Here is a 20,703-nt window from a genome sequence, read left to right as displayed (position 1 = left end):
TTCCAATCCACACTGACTGATCTCTTGATGAGGAAGTCACAGACCCAGGTTTTGGAGATTGTTGATTCGTACTGAGGGTATGATGGTATTTGAAGTTAATTGTCAACACTTCACTTCCAGTTTGCAAAAGTAATGAACTTTCATAATTTGCTTGAGCATTCCCTCTCTTCCACTTTTGATGGTGAAGCCTTTACTCTTTCCAAACCGTTGCGTTTATAAAACACAGCCACTATACTTGCTGCTTTCAGACCATGTTATGGTGATATAACTGATTCCAGTCTGAAAGCACACGAAGCAAAATATTGCCTTAAACTCTTTTAAATAAGACGGCCCTCTACTCCACATTTATCTTGAAATGGATTTTTTATGAACCATTAACTAATGTCACCTTACATCACAATGATTTTTTTCTTCCACTCCATCAAGTTCAAATTCCCCATGGGCTCCTTCATCATTTCAGCACAGACCAATTATTCAATTGCCTTGCCAAGTTCCCCTTCTCACCAAGTTAAAATTCTGTGAAGATTACCCACAATCTCATCCTGGGACTTGCTTCTCAGTTTCTTTCTTATATGCCCCTCCTGAGTTCATTGTATGTCTTTTACATTCACCCAAAGTAACTAAACTGCTGACCATCTAATTTCCCTGTCTGAAATACAATCCCTTTTCAGCATTGGAGTATCTTTACAAAATCAACCATTAAGCTTTGAATTTTGCAAACTATCATACAATCTTGAAAGTTCTTTTCTCTTAATGTCAATTGATCTTGCTTGGTCTATACCTTATCTAAAAAGACAGACCTTAACAAAATAAAGAAACGACAAAACTATAGTCCTCTTTTATCCCAAGATCACACGCCTCAACTCGAATTCAATGTCAATTTATGCCTCTTCTAATTTTTCTCAGTAAGGTAATAAGAGATTTCAAAGACCTATTGACTACATTCAAATCCACAGCATAGCTATCTATACCAACAAGGCTGCATTCCACTTCCCAGTATAACCAATTGCTACGTTGCTCAAATTCTCACTCCCACTAATTTATATACTGCCTTTCTCAGCATTTATTTTCTCTGCTCATCTCCACATTTCCATCACATTCTTCTCATCCCCAGCTTTACTACCTTCAAAAGAATCATGCTGTTTCAGCACAAGTAAAGAAAGTAAGATCATTATGCCTCTACATGGTTTGGCAGAAGTATTGAGTTGTCATACTTCCCAATTCTTCCACCGAACCCTACAATTATTTTTCACCTTCTAGTATTTATCCAATTATTTTATGATATGTATTAATGCAATTTACTTCTAACATTTTTCAAGTAATGCAAATTAAAACACAAGACTGAAACAACATTGAGAATTGTCAAGGAAATGTCAACAAATGGACTTAACAAGAGGATAAGAATCTGAAGATTTATATTCAGTGGTGGTTAAACAGAACAGAAAATAGGTGAAAGTGATCTGATCGGAACTACTTTAAAATATTGTGGTAGACTTGAATTAAACTGGAGACCTCTAGAGGGCAGCCTTAGTTCATTTTTCTCCTTTACAAAAATCGTTGACAAAATTACATCATTTACAAAACAAATTAGAAAAAATAATGCACGACTTGGACAATAGCAAGTAACCTGGGCAACACTCAATCATTACTGAGGGACTGTGAAATTATAAAATACATACAAATTTCAACCATCTCAAATGAACTTTGCCTAAAGTGTTAATGGTCATTTCTAAACACAGAAAGTTATCAAGCTGATGTGTCCACCTCAAATTATATTTATACTTTATAGTCACCAAACAATTGGTACCAGAACGTACAATCATCAGCGATATTTGATTCTGCGCTTCACACTCCCTGGATTACAAATATTAAATATTAAAAATAATTAAAATTAGTAAATATTAAACATTTAAATTATAAATCATAAATAGAAAATAGAAACATGGGAAGTAAGGTAGTGCAAAAAAACCAAGAGGCAGGTCTGGATATTTGGAGGGTACGGCCCAGATCCAGGTCAGGATCCCTTCAGCAGTCTTATCATAGTTGGAAAGAAGCTGTTCCCAAATCTGGCCGTACGAGTCTTCAAGCTCCTGAACCTTCCCCCAGAGGGAAGAGGGACAAAAAGTGTGTTCGCTGGGTGGGCCGTGTCCTTGATTATCCTGGCAGCACTACTCCGACAGTGTGCAGTGTAAAGTGAGTCCACGGACGGAAGATTAGTTTGTGTGATGTGCTGCACCGTGTTCACGATCGTCTGCAGCTTCTTTCAGTCTTGGACAGGACAACTTCCATACCAGGTTGTGATGCACCCTAGAAGAATGCTTTCTACAGTGCATCTATAAAAATTAGTGAGGGTTTTAGGGGACAGGCCAAATTTCTTCAGTTTTCCTAGGAAGTAAAGGCGCTGGTGGGCCTTCTTGGCAGTGATCTCTGCTTGGTTGGACCAAGTCAGGTCATTTGTGATATTGACCCCGAGGAACTTAAAGCTTTTGACCTGTTCCACTTGCGCACCATCGATGCAAATTGGGTTATACGATCCGCTACTCCTTCTGAAGTCAACAACCAATTCCTTCGTCTTGCTGACGTTGAGGGATAGGTTACTGTCTTCGCACCATGCTACCAGGTTCTTATTTTCCTCTCTGTACTCAAACTCATCATTACCCGAGATACGGCCTACAATTGTTGTGTCATCAGCAAACTTATATATTGAGTTTCATGGAAACTTGGCTACACAATCATGGGTGTACAGTGAGTACAGCAGGGGGCTATTTAGTTATAGAAAAAGACAGCAATGTGACTATTATGCCTTCATGCAGGCAGATATTCCAGATTCTTGAAGGCAGATGTTTTCACACCACTTTTATACAATATAAATGCTATCACCCAAAGACTTAGGCAACAATGGATCAAGCAGTTCTGCATGCCATTGTTGCACTTGTTAAGTACAATCATTGAGGTACACAAGAACCTCTGGACCTTGTTCGGCACCAAATAGCTGATACACTTTGGAGTTCTCGTGTTTTTTGCGACAACCAAGAAAGCACTGCTGTCCTACACTAGCCAAAACCATTATTTATGGCAACAATTACCTTCAACTTTGATTACCCTTACTGAAGATGAAAATTTAAGTCACAATACAAATACAAAACTAAAATTATGCAGACAGGGGTAGCAATTTTGAAGGATTCGAAAATGCCTCTTCTGCCAGCTCACAAGTTTTTATAGCATTGTCATGTTGCCAATAGACAGTTACATCTGCACCGGGCACTCAGCTTATATCAGCGCAAATATTAATTCTACCATAAACAAAAGCATGCAATTTCGGGTTGCAGAATGTGTTGAGAGTACTAATCCTTCAATTCAACCATAAAGGGAATCCTGTAATTAAAAAATATATATTTTCACAGAATTCATGCGACCCACTAATCATGAATTTGTAATACAGTAGCTCTCTTGTAAACTGAAACTTAATAGCACGCACATGACTTCCATTCTCTGCTTAATGCTTTCCAGGAACAGAAACTGTATCCTAATGCAATGTACTAAGGGGCTTCTACTTTGCCTTGAGCAGCTGTTTAGAAACTATACCATCACCTTATAACATGCAGAAATCAATCTGGACAAAGCATGCTCTAGTAAGTTTACATGTTGAATTTTATATTTAAATTCTAGCATTTTCAATGCATTAAGATCACTTATCTTAATTCAGAACTTTAAAAAATAAAAACCAAAACAAAAGGCCTTGCTAATTATCAGTCAATACTTGTGTTAAATTTAACAGCCCTCCAAGATCTCACCATTCATTAATAATTGTAATCAGCCAGATAAAAACTTGTTGTCTCTTTCAAACCATCCAAATCACAGTATTCCTCTAATTTAGGCCTCTTAACAGTCCCCAACTTCAACCACATCACCTCTGGCAGCCTTGGCTTCAGCAGAAAGACTCTAAGCTCTGGGATTTCCTCCATAAACTACTTTAGAGGCTCCTTAAAAATAGCTTTCTTGACAAAGGCCTTGAACATTACACTAGTATGTCAAGATGTGGCTCAGTGACAGTTTTAAAAAAAAATTCAAGTGTTCCTATTAAGTGTTATGGGAAATTTGATCATATTAATTATTTGATGTAAGTACAATTTGTTAAAGGGAAACCCCAAATGACAGTTTGCATAGAAGCTTATGAAAAGGTAGGAGAGGATCCAGGAGCATGGATAAATGAATCCAGATTTTGATGCCTTTTTTGGCGATTTGTTTTTAAGCATTTTAACTATATGGTGATAATCATTTGAAGCCAAAATAACTTACTCTGGAAGAATTCTGGAAAGTTCAGGAAGACTGGAAAATTACAAATGTCACTCCACTCTTCAAGAAGGAAGAAAGGCAGAAGAAAATAAATTATAGGCCAGTTAGTCTGACTTCAGTGGGGGGAAGATGTTGAAATCAACTGTTAAGGACGTGCTTTCCAGGAACTTGGAGGCAATAGGCCGTAGTCAGCAAAGCTTCCTCAAGGAAAAATCTTGCCTGACAAATCCATTGGAATTCTTTGAAGCAATAACAAGCAGGATAGACTAAGGACGTACTTGGATTTTTCAGAAGACCTTTGACAAGGTGCCACACATGAGAAGTTTAAGGAACAACACCTTATATTCCGTCTGGGTAGCCTCCAACCTGATGGCATGAACACTGACTTCTCAAACTTCCGCTAATGCCCCACTTTCCCCTCGTACCCCATCCGTTATTTATTTATATAGACACATTCTTTTTCTCTCTCTCCTTTTTCTCCCTCTGTCCCTCTCACTATACCCATTGCCCATCCTCTGGGATTTCCCCCCTCCCCTTTTTTTTCTCCCTAGGCCTCCTGTCCCATGATCCTCTCATATCCCTTTTGCCAATCACCTGTCCAGCTCTTGGCTCCATCCTTCCTCCTCCTGTCTTCTCCTATTATTTCGGATCTCCCCCTCCCCTTCCCACTTTCAAATCTCTTACTAACTCTTCCTTCAGTTAGTCCTGACGAAGGGTCTCAGCCTGAAACGTCGACTGCACCTCTTCCTGGAGATGCTGCCTGGCCTGCTGCGTTCACCAGCAACTTTTATGTGTGTTGTTTAATTAAGCATTCTTTGGTGTTTACATAATTCATTACAGTTGATATGTATGAAGTACATGAATGGTGTATGTCATTATGCCACCACATCATATGTAAGCATCTCACTAAAGAACAGGAAAGTAAAACCAAGTAGCCTAAATGTGTCCCAACTCCCGTGACTTTCTTTCGATTAGTTTCTGGAGATACAAAACATAACCATGGTGACGAGGAAGTTTTAAAACAAACTTGAGGCAACTACCTACCAGTTGAAACGCAGCAAGGTGTTGGAGTTTAAAAAAAACATGCATCACGCTTTGTCCTTTGGAAGGGGGAAAGAGAGCTGGTATAGTTAGAAAATAAAGCACAAGACAGACGAAATTCACGGGTTCATAAACAATGAGTACTGAGCAATAGTAATAAATCAAAAAAGCAGTAATGGCAGGCTTTATTGAAAAGAAAGACACGTTTGATTGCGTAACAAGTAACTGGGTGAATTGAGCAGTATTTTGAAGCAAGTAAAGTTGCAAATTAGTTTGGCTGCTCCAACCAAATCAGTCAAAATGAGCTTTGCTGATAGCATGAAAGTAATGCAGGAACATTTAGAACCAAAACCATTGCTGATTGAAGAACACTTTAGGTTTCAGAAGTAAAATTAAAAGGAAGTTTATCTGTCATTCACTCTTTGGGGCACTTCTCTGTTTTTGTGGATGTTTACGAAGAAAAAGCATTTCAGGATGCATATTATATACATTTCTCTGACACTAAATTGGACCTTTAAACCTTTGAAGGGAAGTCCATTTCAGCTCACATGCCTGAATTGAAGAAATTGTTTGAGGGTTGCCTTTCAGTAACAGGCTTAATGATGTACTGAGAGATTGTTCAGTTTGTAGAATCTTACACAAAAGCATTCAAACGTTGCTCCTAACTAAAGCACAATTCACATTTAAAAGAGCAATGGAAACAGCAAACAGAGGTGCAATTGAGTTGCAGTCAGGAATGAAAGTCAGTGTGAACAAAATTACAATGTTTAACCAGAAACCTGCTGGGCCAAACAAATTGTGTTACTGTTGTGGCAGGGGCTCACATGCACCAGGTCAGTGCAGGTTGATAGACGAAGCTTACAGAAACAGCAACAAAGTAGGACACATGCAAAGAGTATAGCAGGCAGACCAAAATAAATGAACTGCACAGGGAAGAGATAAAGATAAAAAGTCAAGTTGCTGTTTCAAAAAGAGTACTAATATCTGCATGCCGTTGGTGAAAAATTTGATAATGATGAGAGTGACACAGGACCAGGCAGGTTTACGATTTACAATGTGAAAACTAAAAGAGAGAAGAAACATGGCTTATACCAGAAGTGAATAGCAAATTAATTAAAATTGAATTGGACAGTGGCTCGGCTGTTTCAGTTATTCCACAAAATGAGTTTGAATGGCATTTCAAAGATACTGAAATGAAGACTTCAGAGAGCCAACTAAGAACTTATATTGGAGAAAATATAACTCTTGTAGGAATAACATTCATAATAGTGAAATACGGCAACTAACAAGCCACATTGGGCTTTTATGTGGTAAAAACTGGAGGACCAGAATTGAGGGGCCTTGATTGGCTGAGACAACTACTACTTGAATGGAGATCCATCCAGCGTTTGCATGCCACATCCCCTGCAATAATCAACTGAAAGTGAATTAAGCACGGTACTGGATGATGCCACCACATCAAGGATGGCATTGGAAAACTCAAACATATTAAGAGTAAAATAGTGTTAAGTGAAATTGCCATACCCAGTTTTGCAAAGCCCACCAGTTCCTGATACCATCAATGATAAAGCAGTCAGTGAGCTAGATCACATGGAGGCTGAAGGAATTCTTTTCAAGATTGAGTGGAGCCCATAAGCACTACCACTGATCCCAGTAACAAAGAAGGATGGGTCTGTTAGGATCTGTGGTGATTTTAAGGTTACCATCATCCCAGTACTCAAAGTAGACCAATACCCTCTGCCCAGGATAAAGGACATCTTTGCAAGCCCTTCTGAAGGACAACACCTCAGCAAAGTGGACTTAGTGGAGGCGTACTTGCAGATGGAAAAAGAGTCCAAAGTGTTTCTCACCATAAACACTTACCAGAGGGATAATTATTACAATAGGCTTATTTTTGAAGCACCATCCACACCTGCACTCCGGCAGAAAGCAATGAACCAGGTGCTGCTAGGTTGCCCAGGGGCTTAGTGTTACCTGGATGACATTATTGCTACCGATGATGATGATGACAAGGATCATCTCCAAAATCTCAAAACTATTAAAAAGATTAGAAGATTATAGGCTCAGAGCATGATGTAGTAAGTACAAGTTCTTTAAACCAAGCATCACCTACTGTGGTCACACCACTGATTACACGATTACACAAGTGTGCTGAGAAAATTTAAGCAGTGGTGGATGATCTTGGGTGTCAACAGTTGCGGTCCTTTTTAGGATTTATCAATTCACAGATTCCTGCTGAACCTGGCTACTGTGTTCCAACCCTTGAACTCATCACGACAGATTGGGAATAAATGACAATGGACAAAGTAGTGTGAGGTGGCTTTCAAAAGATAAAAGAAATGGTGACGTCAGACACTGTACTCACACATTATGATCTATGTTGTCCAGTGAAGTTTGCCTGTGACACCTTGCATTATGGTATAGGGCACTCATGTCACATGTTATGAATGATGGAAGAGAATACCTCATAGCCTCTGCATCGCATTCCCTTACTGCTGCAGAGAAAAATTACACACAGTTTGACAGATAAGCCTTGAGTCTGGTTTGGGGTATAAAATGTTTCAACCAATACCTGTATTGGAGAGAGTTTACCCTCATCGCTGATGATCAAGCATTTGTTTCCATGTTCAATCCACAGAAGGGTGTTCCACTAACAACAGCAGCGTGAATGCAGAAATGGGCTCTGTTTCTTGGAAGTCACAATTACAACATCAAATTCATGAAGAATCACTGAAATGCTGATGGATTGTCCCATTTACCTTTGGAAAAGAAAATACCTGAACATTGTACAAAAAGGACATTCCTCTTGACGCATTCTCCCTAATGCAAATTGAAAATCTCCTTATTATGGCAGAGATGATCCAAAGGAAAACCAGAAGACGCCACAAATGTCTTAGGTCTACATAGCAAAATAAAATGGCTGGAATGTGCAGCAGAAATTGTTTTACTAGTGTGGAGATAAACTTGTCCTTGATGGTGGTTGCCTTATGTGGGACTGAGAGTTGATGCACCATCCAAGCTGAGAGCTAAAGTGTTAGAGGAACTACATGCCAGTCATCTAGGCATATCAAATTGAAAGCATTGGCTCGAAGCTTTGTCTGGTATTTAGGACAGATCAACAGAGCAAGCAGCTTGCTACGCTTTGTTCAGAATACCAGCATGTCCAGAAGATGCCAAGAACAGTGCCTCTCTATCCCTGGAAATGCGGTTCATGTGGATTTTGCCAGACCATTCATGGGCACAAATTTCTTGGTAATAGTGGATACAGCTACGAAGTGGGCAGAAGTATCCCCAATAGCCTCCACTGCAGCCTTGCACACTGTTCATATGTTGAGAAGGCTCTTCTCAAAGACTGGTGGATCCAGAACACTTTGTGACAATGGACCACAGTTTATTGCTGAACAGTCTCAATCATTCCTGAAAATGAATGGAATAAGACATATAACATCCGCACCGTACCACCCAGCTACAAATGGCTTGGTGGAAAGGTTTGTCCAGAATCTAAAAAACATATTGTGAGCAATGTCAGCAGAACACACTACACGGACACTGAATAAGAAATTTGTAGCTGATATATGGTGCATGCAGCACACTCCATAACCAACAACTCACTGGCTGTGCTGTTCCTGTGATGATATTATTCAAGGTTGTTTCACACCCACAAGACTCACCTGCCAAGCAGACTGCATCCCCCCCACCCCCCGGGCAAGGAAAGATGTTATCCACAAGAGTAAGAGATCCTCCACAGCCATTAAATATTTAGGCTTGAATGGGAAAATTTAATATTTACGATGCTGTTGAATAGCATACTGAGTGTATAGATGTATCATTGAAATTTTAAATACACAGTATTCCTCTCTGCTTAGCTATAAACTCAACTCAGTATAGAATGTATGTCTACTGTATACTGTTATTGTAAAGTACAGATCCAAGCATGAACTCAAGGGATGACCCAGGAACCAACATAGCTAGGGAGTTGTTGGTTGTAGAGTGTGCTACATATTGATTGCCAAGAAGATCTGGGGTGGAGCTGGTCAGCAAGTTTAAATTGTATTATCATTTCAGAGGACCTGGCCTGGACCCAGCACGTAAGAGCAACTACGAAGAAAATATGGCAGTACCTCCACTTCCTTTGGAATTTGCCATGATTCGGCACGACATCTATAACTCTGACCAACTTCTATAGAAGTGTGGTAGAGAGTATATTGACTAGCTGCATCACAGCCTGGTATGGAAACACCAAAGCCCTGGAATGGAAAATCCTGCAAAAAGTAATGGATTCGGCCCAGACCATCACTGCTGAGGGCTAAATCTGTGGCATTTAAATCTGGTGACCCAGGTCTACATAAAAAAACCAGGTGTGACCTGCAGAGACCTATTTCAAGAGCTAAGAGACAGTTTTGAGAGAAGTTAGTGGCAACAACAGATACACGTCAACTCTGGCAGTGTTTGCAAGCTATTACTTCCTACAATGCAAAACACAGCATGAACAACAGTGATGCTTCACTTCCAGATGAGCTCAATGCCTTTTATGCTTGTTTTGAAAGGAAGAATTAAGCTATAGCTATGATGATCCCTGCTGCATCTGGTGACCCTGTGATCTCTGTCACAGAGGCTGACGTCACACTGTCTTTTAGGAGGGTGGATCCTTGCAAGGCGATAGGCCCCAATGGAGTACCTGGTAAGGCTCTCAAAACTTGTGCCAACCAACTGGTGGGGGTGTTTAAAGACATTTCAATTTCTCATTGCAACAGTCGAAAGTTCCCACCTTCTTCAAAAGGGCAAAAATTATACCAGTGCCCAAGAAGGGCAACATGAGCTGCCTCAACAACTATCATCCAGTAGCACTCACATCTACGGTGATGAAACGCTTTGAGAAGTTCGTCATAGCTAGACTCAACACCCTTCTCAGGAAGGACCTGGACCCACTGCAATTGGCCTATCGCCACATTAGGTCTACAACAGACAAAATCTCAATGGCTCTCAACGCTGACTTGGATCAACTGTACAATACAAATACCTATGTTAGGATGCTGTTTACTGACTATAGCTTAGCTTTTAGCACCATCATTCCTACAGTCCTGATCAAAAAGCTACAGAACATTGGCCTTTGTACCTCCCCTGCAACTGGATCCTCACCTTCCTAACAGGAAGACCATAGTTTGTGTGGATTGGTAATAACACCTCCACCTCACTGACAATTAATACTGGTGCACCACAGGGATGTGTGCTTAGCCCACTGCTCTACTCTCTCTACACCCATGACTGGGTGGCTAGGCATAGTTCAAATGCCATCTGTAATTTTGCCGATGATACAAACATTGATGGCAAAATTTCAGATGGTGACGAGAGCGCATACAGGAGTGAGATATCTCAGCTAGTTCAGTGGTGGGGTAGCAACAACCTCATACTTATACTCATTGTTAGTAAGACCAAAAAGCTGATTGTGGACTTCAGAAAAGGTTGAGTGAGGGAACATGAACTAATCCTCACAGAGCGATCAGAAGTGGAGAGGGTAAGCAATTTCAAGTTCCTGGGCATCAATATCTCTGAGGACACCACCTGGTTGCAACATATTGATGCAGTTATAAAGAAAGCAAGACAGTGGCTATATTTCATCAGGAGTTTGAGGAGATTTAGTTTGTCACCTAAAATACTCGAAAATTTCTACAGATGTACTGTCTGCATCACTGTCTGGTATGGGGGGGGGGTGCTACTACACAGAACTGAAGTTGCAGAAAGTTGTTAAATTAGTCAGCTCTATCATGGGTACTAGCCTCTGTAGTATTCAACACATCTTCAAGGACTGGTGCCTAAGGAAGGCAGCGTTCATCATTAAGGACCCCCACCACCGAGGACATGCCCTCATCTCATTGTTACCATCAGGAAGGAGGTACAGAAGCCTGAAAGCATACACTGTGATTCAGAAATGGCTTCTTTCCCTCTGCTATCTGATTTCTAAATGGACACTGAACCTATGAAACCTACCTCAATGCTTTTTTAAAAAAAATTTCTGTTTTTTGCAATACTTATTTTAACATAACTATTTAATATACATACACATATACACGCACACACACACACATTATATACACACATAAACACACACACTTACCGTAATTCAGTTTTTTTCTATGTTTACCATGTGTTGCATTGTACTCCTGCTGCAAACTTAACAAATTTCACGACATATGCTGGTGATATTAAACCTGATACTGATTCTGAAGCCAACACATTACAGATGTTTAAGAAATTCTTAGATTGGCTCATGAATGAAGGAGAATTGGAGGGTTCTGGTCTATGTATGAGGGAGGGATTAGATTGATTGTAGAGTAGGTTTATACAGGTTGACTCAACCTATATAAACTGAAGGACACATTCCATGCTATATTGTTCAATCTACGTGTTCACATCTCTCTACAGTTTCTTGCAGTCACGTACAGAGAAGTTGCCATACAAAGCCATCAAGCATCCAGTTAAAATGTTTCTTTTACGATGCCTCGGTAAAAATTGTGAAGAATCAATAGAGACGTGATAAATTTTTTTAGTTAGCTGAGGAAGCAGAAGCACTGGTGAGCTTTCTTGGCTGTGGCATCAACTTCATTGGACCAGGACAGGCCATTGGTGTTCACCCCGAGGAACTTGAAGCCCTCAACCCTCTCTACCTCAACAGCAATAACGTAGAGTTGAGTATGTTTACCAGAGTCCACTTCCTGAAGTCAATGATCAGCTTTTTTTGTTTTGCTAACATTGAGGGAAAAGTTGTCATCATGACCCATGTTACTTAGCTCTCTATCTCCTTCCAGTACTTCGACTCATAATTATTTGAGATATGTCCCACCATGGAGGTATCAACTTTAAACTTGTAGATATTCTTAGAACAGAATCTGGCCACGCAGTTGTTACTGTATAGAGAGTTGAGTTAGGGGCTGATCTGTGGTTCTTTCTCCCCCTCAGATGCTGCCAGAACTGCTGAGCTTTTTTCAAAATTTTCTATCTTTATTTCATATTTATAACATATACAGTTCTCTTCTTGATTTTCATTTATGACAAAAGAATCGTAATACAAGAGTAAAAATCTTTAATATAATAATACAAGTCTCGGTAAGACTACAGCTGATAAAATTATGTGGAGTTTAGGTCACTTCACCTCTGGCAGGATTTGTAAGCTGTTGATATTATTCACTAGAGTCTTTGCAACTAGGAGATTGTTCTAAAGGGAGACTGTCTATATCTCTATTTTTTCAAAGAATGAGAGATGATCCATATTTTAGAAGTATAAGAGATAATCTCATTAAAAGATAAAATCTTACACATTGTTGTAGCGTAGATGCTGGGAGATTTGAAGCATAGAATCAGTCTCAAAATTAGCAGTCAATGGTCAGGGTAAAAGAGAAACTTCTTCATTCAAAGGGTTAGAATTTTGGATTTCTCTACACCAGTATTCAATGAAACTGGATTTCAGAAACAGAGTTGAATAAGCAAATATTACTTTATTGTACTTAGCACATAAAACAGGGCTACGTTCTACCCCTCAGACTGGTCAGCACCCAAAGAAAACTTGTGTTGCTCTGAAAAATATCATAGACTCCTCTTTCTCTTTTCAGCTTTAGGATGCTTGTTGTATTTTCATATAAAAGACACTATGCTGTTATGATACCAGATAAGTTTGGCTGAACATATACTGTCACTTTTGAAGAATATCCATTAATATGAACATGCAGCAACAAATGTCTTCTATGACTAAAACATTTATGCTTATCTACTAGTTATCCAGTTGGCATAGAAGCAGCTCCTTCAGCCCAATACGCCGACACTGCCAAAGTGACCTACCTGAGCCAGTCGAATTGGCCTGTGTTTGGCCCATATCCCTCTAAACCTTTCTTATCCACATACCTTTTAAATGTTGCAACTTTGTCAGCCTCTACTACTTCCTCTTGCAGCTCATTCCATATATCCACCAGTGTTAGAGTGGGAAGTTGAGGATTTGGCTCAAAGAAGCTTTGGCAAGAAGAGGCGGGGACTGCAGGTACATTTTTTTTTGTTTAATTCTCTTTCTCTCTTATTGTGCAGTTAGAGCAGTGGGGATGCCAGACAGGATAGTGGAATGCTTTTCTTGCAGGATATGAAAAGGCAGTGAGACCTGACTACCCCTGCAAGAAATGCATCAAGCTGCAGCTTGTTTCAGACCGTGTTAAGGAACTGGAGCTGGAGTTAAATGAATTCAAGATCATTTGGGAGGCTGAGGGGTTGATCAACAATGATACAGAGGAAATGATCAGCAAGTGATACAGGGAGGTAGTTACATGCAATGTGAAGAACACATGTAAATTTGGTGACCATCAAGAGGGGGAAAGGGGATAGGAAGCCAGTGCAGAGTACGCCTTTTGCCATCCTCTCAACAACAGGTATACCGCTTTAGATACAGTTGGGGGTTGGGGGGGGGGGGATGACCGAGCAGAGGAAAGCTAAAGCAGTCAGGTCTCTGCACATTGTCTGACTCTGGGGCTCATAAGTGAAGAGAGGTGGGGGTAGAAGTGGTGAGCTATCGAGATAGAGGATTCACTCTTTGGAGCAACAGACAGGAGATTCTGTGGACAAAAATGAGATTCACGGATGGTTTGCTGCCTCCCGGATGCCGAGTTCAGGGACATCTCAGATTGAGTCGACGGTATTCTTAAGTGGGAGGATGAGCAGCCAGAGGTCGTGGTCTATGTTGGTACCAATGATTTAGATAGGAAGGGTGAGAAGAACCTTCAAAGTAAATTCAGAGAGTTCAAGGTTGTGATCGCAGTACTGCCACCCATGCCTCGTGCTAGTGAGGCTAGAACTAAGAAGAACGTACAGTTTTTCACATGGCTAAGGAGTTGGTGCAGGAGGGATGGCTTCAGATTTTTGGACCATTGGGCTGTCTTCTAGCAAAGGTAGGACCTGTACAGATGGGACAGTTTGCACCTGGACTGGAGCAGCTCCAATATCCTTGTGCGAAGGTTTGCTAGTGCTTCACAAAGGGTGGGGAGAGGGGGTGGGAAGAGTTTAACCCAGAGTTGCAGGAGGATGGAAACCAGAGCACCAGAGCAGGTAGTGTTGTGGTTATGGGGAAAAATATTGTTAAGTTTAAATACAAAGTCAGAAATCAAAAGGCTGAGCATGCTGGAACTAATGTTGTGAATTGTGTATAATTCAATGCAAGGAGTATTGTAGGAAAGGCAGATGAGATTAGGGCATGGATTGGTAGGTGGAATTATGACATTGAAGCCATTGGTGAGAAACATAGAGGGGCAGGACCGGTAGCTCAATGTTTCAGGGTTTTGTTGTTTTAGACATGATAGAATGGGAGAGATAGCAATACCAGTCAGGGAAAATATCACAGCAGTGGTCAGACAGGACAGACTGGAGAGCTCATCTATCGAGACTATATGGGTGGAATTAAGGAATAAGAAAGGGATGATCGTGTTAATTGAATTAGATTGTAGACCACTCAACAGTTAGTAGGATTTAGAGGAGCAAATTTGTAGAGATTGCAGATTGTTCAAGGAAACACAAGGTTGTGATAAGAAGGTGATTTTAACTTTAAACATATTGACTGAAAAAGGTTGGATGGGATAGTTTGTCAAATGTGTTCACGAAAGTTCCTTTAATCAGTACATAGAGGTCACAACCAGAGAAAGTGTGACATTAAATCTCCTATTAGGGAATGAGATAAGGCAGGTGACAGAAGTTTGTGCAAGGGAACACTTTGCATCTAGTGATCATAATGCTATTAGTTTCAAGATAGTTATGGAAAATGATCAGTCTGATCCTCTGGTTGAGATTTTAAATTGGAGAAAGACCAATTTTGATGGCATCAGAAAGGATCTGGCAAGTGTAGATTGGGACAGGTTGTTTTCTGACAAAGATATACTTGGTATGTAGGACGCTTTCAAAAGTGAGTATAGAGTTTGTATGTTTCTCTCAGAATAAAAGGCAAAGAGAACACGTTTAAGGAAACTTGGTTTTTGAAAGATTTTGAGGCCCTGGTTAAGAAGTAGGATGAGGTGCATAGCAGACATAGGTAGGAAGGAGCAAATGAGATACTCGAAGAGTATAAGTAATGCAAAGAATACTTAAGAAGGAAATCAGGATGGCTAAAAGGAGGCATGAGGTTACTTTAGCAGACAATGTGAACAAGAATTCCAAGGGCTTCTACTGAAATAGTAAGAGCAAAAGGATAGCAGGTTACAAACTTGGCCCTCTGGATCTGGAAGATCAGACTGGTCATCTATGCATAGAGCTGAATAAGATGGGGGAGCTCTTAAATGGATTTTTTGCATCTATACTTACTTAGGAGATGAACACAGTAACTATATAAGTGAGGCAAAGTAGCAGCAAGGTCATGGACCGCATACAGATTACACATGAGATATATTTAGATTTTCAAAAGGCTTTTGACAAGGTCCCACACAGGAAATTAGTGTGCAAACTTAAAGCACCCGGTATTGGGGGTAAGGTATTGATGTGGATAGAGAATTGGTTGGCAGACAGGAAGCAAAGAGTGAGAATAAACGGGAACTTTTCAGAATGGCAGGCAGTGACTAGTGGGGTACTGCAAGACTCAGAGCTGGGACCCCAGTTGTTTACAATATATATTAATGACTTAGATGAGGGAATTAAATGCAGCATCTCCAAGTTTGCGGATGACACGAAGCTGGGCGGCAGTGTTAGCTGTGAGGAGGATGCTAAGAGGATGCAGGGTGACTTGGATAGGTTAGGTGAGTGGGCAAATTCATGGCAGATGCAATTTAATGTGGATAAATGTGAAGTTATCCACTTTGGTGGCAAAAACAGGAAAACAGATTATTATCTGAATGGTGGCCGATTAGGAAAAGGGGAGGTGCAACGAGACCTGGGTGTCATTATATACCAGTCATTGAAAGTGGGCATGCAGGTACAGCAGGTGGTGAAAAAGGCAAATGGTATGCTGGCATTTATAGCAAGAGGATTCGAGCACAGGAGCAGGGAGGTACTACTGCAGTTGTACAAGGCCTTGGTGAGCCCACACCTGGAGTATTGTGTGCAGTTTTGGTCCCCTAATCTGAGGAAAGACATCCTTGCCATAGAGGGAGTACAAAGAAAGTTCACCAGATTGATTCCTGGGATGGTAGGACTTTCATATGATGAAAGACTGGATGAACTAGGCTTATACTCGTTGGAATTTAGAAGATTGAGGGGGGATCTGATTGAAATGTATAAAATCCTAAAGGGATTGGACAGGCTAGATGCAGGAAGATTGTTCCCAATGTTGGGGAAGTCCAGAACGAGGGGTCACAGTTTGAGGATAAAGGGGAAGCCTTTTAGGACTGAGATTAGGAAAAACTTCTTCAGAGAGTGGTGAATCTGTGGAATTGTCTGCCACAGGAAACAGTTGAGGCCAGTTCATTGGCTATATTTAAGAGGGAGTTAGATATGGCCCTTGGGGCTAAAGGGATCAGGGGGTATGGAGGGAAGGCTGGTACAGGGTTCTGAGTTGGATGATCAGCCATGATCATACTGAATGCGTGTGCAGGCTTGAAGGGCCGAATGGCCTACTCCTGCACCTATTTTCTATGTTTCTATGTTTGCTGTCTTGGAGGCAAATTAAGGTGGATAAATCCCCAGGGCCTGACAAGGTGTTCTCTTGGACCTTGTGGGAAGCTAGTGCAGAAATTTCAGGAGGCCTAGCAGAGATATTTAAAACATTCTTGACCACGGGTGAGGTGCCAGAGGACTGGAGGGTAGCAAATGTTCTTCTGTTGTTTAAGAAAGGCTCTAAGAATAAGCTGGGAAATTATAGGCCAGTGAGTCTGACATCATTATTAAGCCGACGCAGATTGGGGGACCGCTTCGTCGAGCACCTCCACTCCGTCCGCCACAACAGACAGGATCTCCCGGTTGCCACCCACTTCAACTCTGCTTCCTACTCCCGTTCGGATATGTCCATACATGGCCTCCTCTACTGCCATGATGAGGCTAAACTCAGGTTGGAGGAGCAACACCTCATATACCATCTAGGTAGTCTCCAGCCCCTTGGTATGAACATAGAATTCTCCAACTTCCGGTAATTCCCTCCCCCTCCCTTCCCCTATCCCTATTTCACTCTGCCCCCTCTCCCAGCTGCCTATCACCTCCCTCATGGTTCCACCTCCTTCTACTACCCATTGTGTTTTCCCCAATTCCTTCTTCACCTTTCTTGCTTATCACCTCCCTGCTTCCCCTCCCCCACCCCTTTATCTTTCCCCTTACTGGTTTTTCACCTGGAACCTACCAGCCTTCTCCTTCCCACCCTCCCCCCACCTTCTTAATAGGGCCTCTGCCCCTTCCCTCTTCAGTCCTGCTGAAGGGTTCCGGCCTGAAACGTTGACTGATTGTTTCCACGGATGCTGCCTGACCTGCTGAGTTCCTCCAGCATGTTGTGAGTGTTGCTTTCACCCCAGCATCTGCAGAGTTTTGTTTATCATTATTAAGTTATTGGAAGGTATTCTAAGGGACCAGATATTGAAATATTTGGATATTCAGAGACTGGTTAGGAATAGTTAACATAGCTCTGTGTATGGTAGATCATGTCTAACCAATCTTAAGAGTTGTTTGAGGAAGTTACCAGGAAAATTGATGAAGGCAAGGCAGTGGATGTTGTCCACATAGATTATAGCAAGGCATTTGACAAGGTCCTGCATTGGAGACTGAGTTGCTTGGCATTTAAGATGAGGTAGTAAATTGGATTAGACATTGGCTTCACAGGAGAAGCCACAGTGTGATAATAGATGGTTGCTTCTCTGACTGGAGGCCTGTGACGAGTGGTGTGGGACAGGATTTGGTGCATTGTTGGTTGTTATCTATAATGTAGTAAACTGGATCAGCAAATTTGTGGACAACATTAAGATTGGGGGCATAGTATATTGTGAGGAAAACTATCAAAGCTTGCAGCAGGTTCTGGACCAGCTGGTAAAATGGGCTGAAAAAATGGCAGATGGAATTTAATGCAGACAACTGTGAGCTGTTGCACTTTGGGAGGACAAACCAGGGTAGGACTTACACAGTGAGTGGTAGGGCTCTGAGGAGTTTGGCAAAACAGAACGACCTAGGAATAAAGATTTATAATTCCTTGAAAGTGGCATCATAGGTGAACAGGGCTGTGAGAGAGTTTTGGGCATTTTGGTTTTCATAAATCAAAGTACTGAGTACAGGAGTTGCGATGTTATGTTGATGTTGGATAAGATGCTAGTGAGGTCTAATTTGGAGTATTGTATGCCTGGTCACCTACCTACCAGAAAGATGTCAATAAGGTCGAAACAGTACAGAGAAAATTTACAAAGATGTTTCCAGGACTTGAGGACCTGAGTTATAGGGAAAGGTTGAATAGGTTCCTTGCAGAAGGAGAATGAGCAGAGATTTGCTAGAGGTATACAAAATTATGAGAGGTATAGATGGGGTAAATACAAGCAGGCTTTTTCCACTGAGGTTGGATGAGACTACAAATAGAGCTTATGAGTCAAGGCTGAAAGGTGAAATGTTTAAGGGGAACATTGAGTGGGAACTTCTTCATTCAGAGGATGGTGAATGCATGGAGCCAGTTGCCAGCATATGTGGATGTGGGTTCAATTTCAAAACTTAAGAGAAATTTGAATAGGTACATGGATGGGAGGGTTATGGAGGGCTATGATCCAAGTCAATGGGTCTAGGCAGATTTAAAGTTAGGCATGAACTAGATGGTCCAGAGATGTTGTTTCTGTGCTGTAATGTTCAATGGCTCTATCACTCCAAAGTTATGAGGCACATTTCCTATGAACAAAATAATGCTGACTCTACTTTATCAGTCCTTGCCTTTCCAAGCTACACACACAAAATGCTGGAGGAACTCAGGAGGCTAGGCAGTATCTACAGAAAAGAATACAGTCGACATTTCAGGTTGAGACCCTTCATCATGACTGGACAAAAAAAGATGGAAGGAGGGAAAGAAGAAACACAAGTTGATAGGTGACACTGGGAAGGGAAGGGGTGAAGTAAAGAGCTAGAACGTTGATTGATGAAAGAGATACAGGGGTGGAGAAGGGGGAATCTGACAGGAAAGGACAGAAGACCATGGAAGAAAGAAAAGGGTAAACAGCACCAGACGGAGCTGATCGACATGTAAGGAAATAAGGTGAGAGAAGGAAATGGTAAAATGGTAATGGGAAATGAAGGAGAGGTGGGGGGGCATTACCAGAAATTCGAGAAATTGACGTTCATGCCATCAAGTTGGAGGACTATAAGGTGTACCTCCTCCAACCAGAATATGGCCTTATTGTGGCTGTAGAGGAGGCCATGGACTGACATGTCAGAATGAGAATGGGAAGTGGAATTGAAATGGGTGACCACTGGCAGATCCTGCCTCTCTTTATCTCATTTAGTAACTTTCTCTTCACTGATAGTAGCCTCATCAGCCTATAGATCCCTAGCTCCCCTTGCAATGCTTCTTAAATAAAGGCACAACATTAGTCACCCAACACACACAAAATGCTGGAGGAACTCAGAAGGCCAGGCAGCATCTTCGGCAGGGTTTCGGCTCAACTGTATTTTTTTCCATAGATGCTGCCTGGTCTGCTGAGTTCCTCCAGCATTTTGTGTGTGTTGTTCAGATTTGCAGCATCTGCAAATTTCCTCTTGTTTGTGACATTAACTGCCCTCAAGTTTTCCAGTATCTCATCCTTTGCTCATAATGATACAATTATCTCTGCCAGGGCCCAGTCTTTTCTTTGCTATCGCCTCCCAATATCCTAGGATACACTTGGTCAGGTCCCAGGGATATATCCACCTTTATGTACCTTGAGATCACCTGCAGTACCTGTTTCGTAATGTGGACATATTTCATGACACCACTGAACTCTTTCCCGAAATCCTGAGCTTCCATGACCTACTCTGTCATAAACATAGGCAAGGAAAGATTCATTTAAGATCATGCCTATCTCCTATGGACACGTGGCTGTCTACGTCCACACACAGACAATCACATAGATTATCTCGGGTCTCGATTCTCTCGTTACTTTTCTGCTCTTTGTATACTCATAAGATCTGAGATTTCTCCTTTACCTTTCCTGTCAAAGCTGCTACTTTCCTGTCACCTAACATGTACCTGTCTCCTATTGAAAGGCTCCATATCCTTCATGAACCAGGGTTCCTTAATCCCGTCAGCCTTGCTCTTCACTCTAACAGGAACATCCCTACTTCTTTTTCAAGTCTCTCACTTGCCAGACTTCCATTTCTTCATCTGAAAGCAGCCTCCCCCAATCAATTATTACGTTCCTGTCTAAATACATCTTTTGAGACATGTCAAATTATAAGATCATATAAAAGCAATAACAACAACAGTCT

At 41.3% G+C, this 20,703-nt stretch overlaps 1 protein-coding gene across 2 annotated transcripts in view; it reads right to left on the bottom strand.

Annotated features, from left to right (window-relative positions):
• pak5 (p21 protein (Cdc42/Rac)-activated kinase 5) overlaps positions 1 to 20,703 on the bottom strand; it is a 244,669-nt gene that overhangs the window by 86,256 nt on the left and 137,710 nt on the right. The window lies entirely within an intron of this gene.

Source organism: Mobula birostris, chromosome 8 (assembly GCF_030028105.1).
Source record: "Mobula birostris isolate sMobBir1 chromosome 8, sMobBir1.hap1, whole genome shotgun sequence".
Taxonomy (NCBI): domain Eukaryota; kingdom Metazoa; phylum Chordata; class Chondrichthyes; order Myliobatiformes; family Myliobatidae; genus Mobula; species Mobula birostris.
This window is presented reverse-complemented; position numbering and strand designations above follow the sequence as displayed.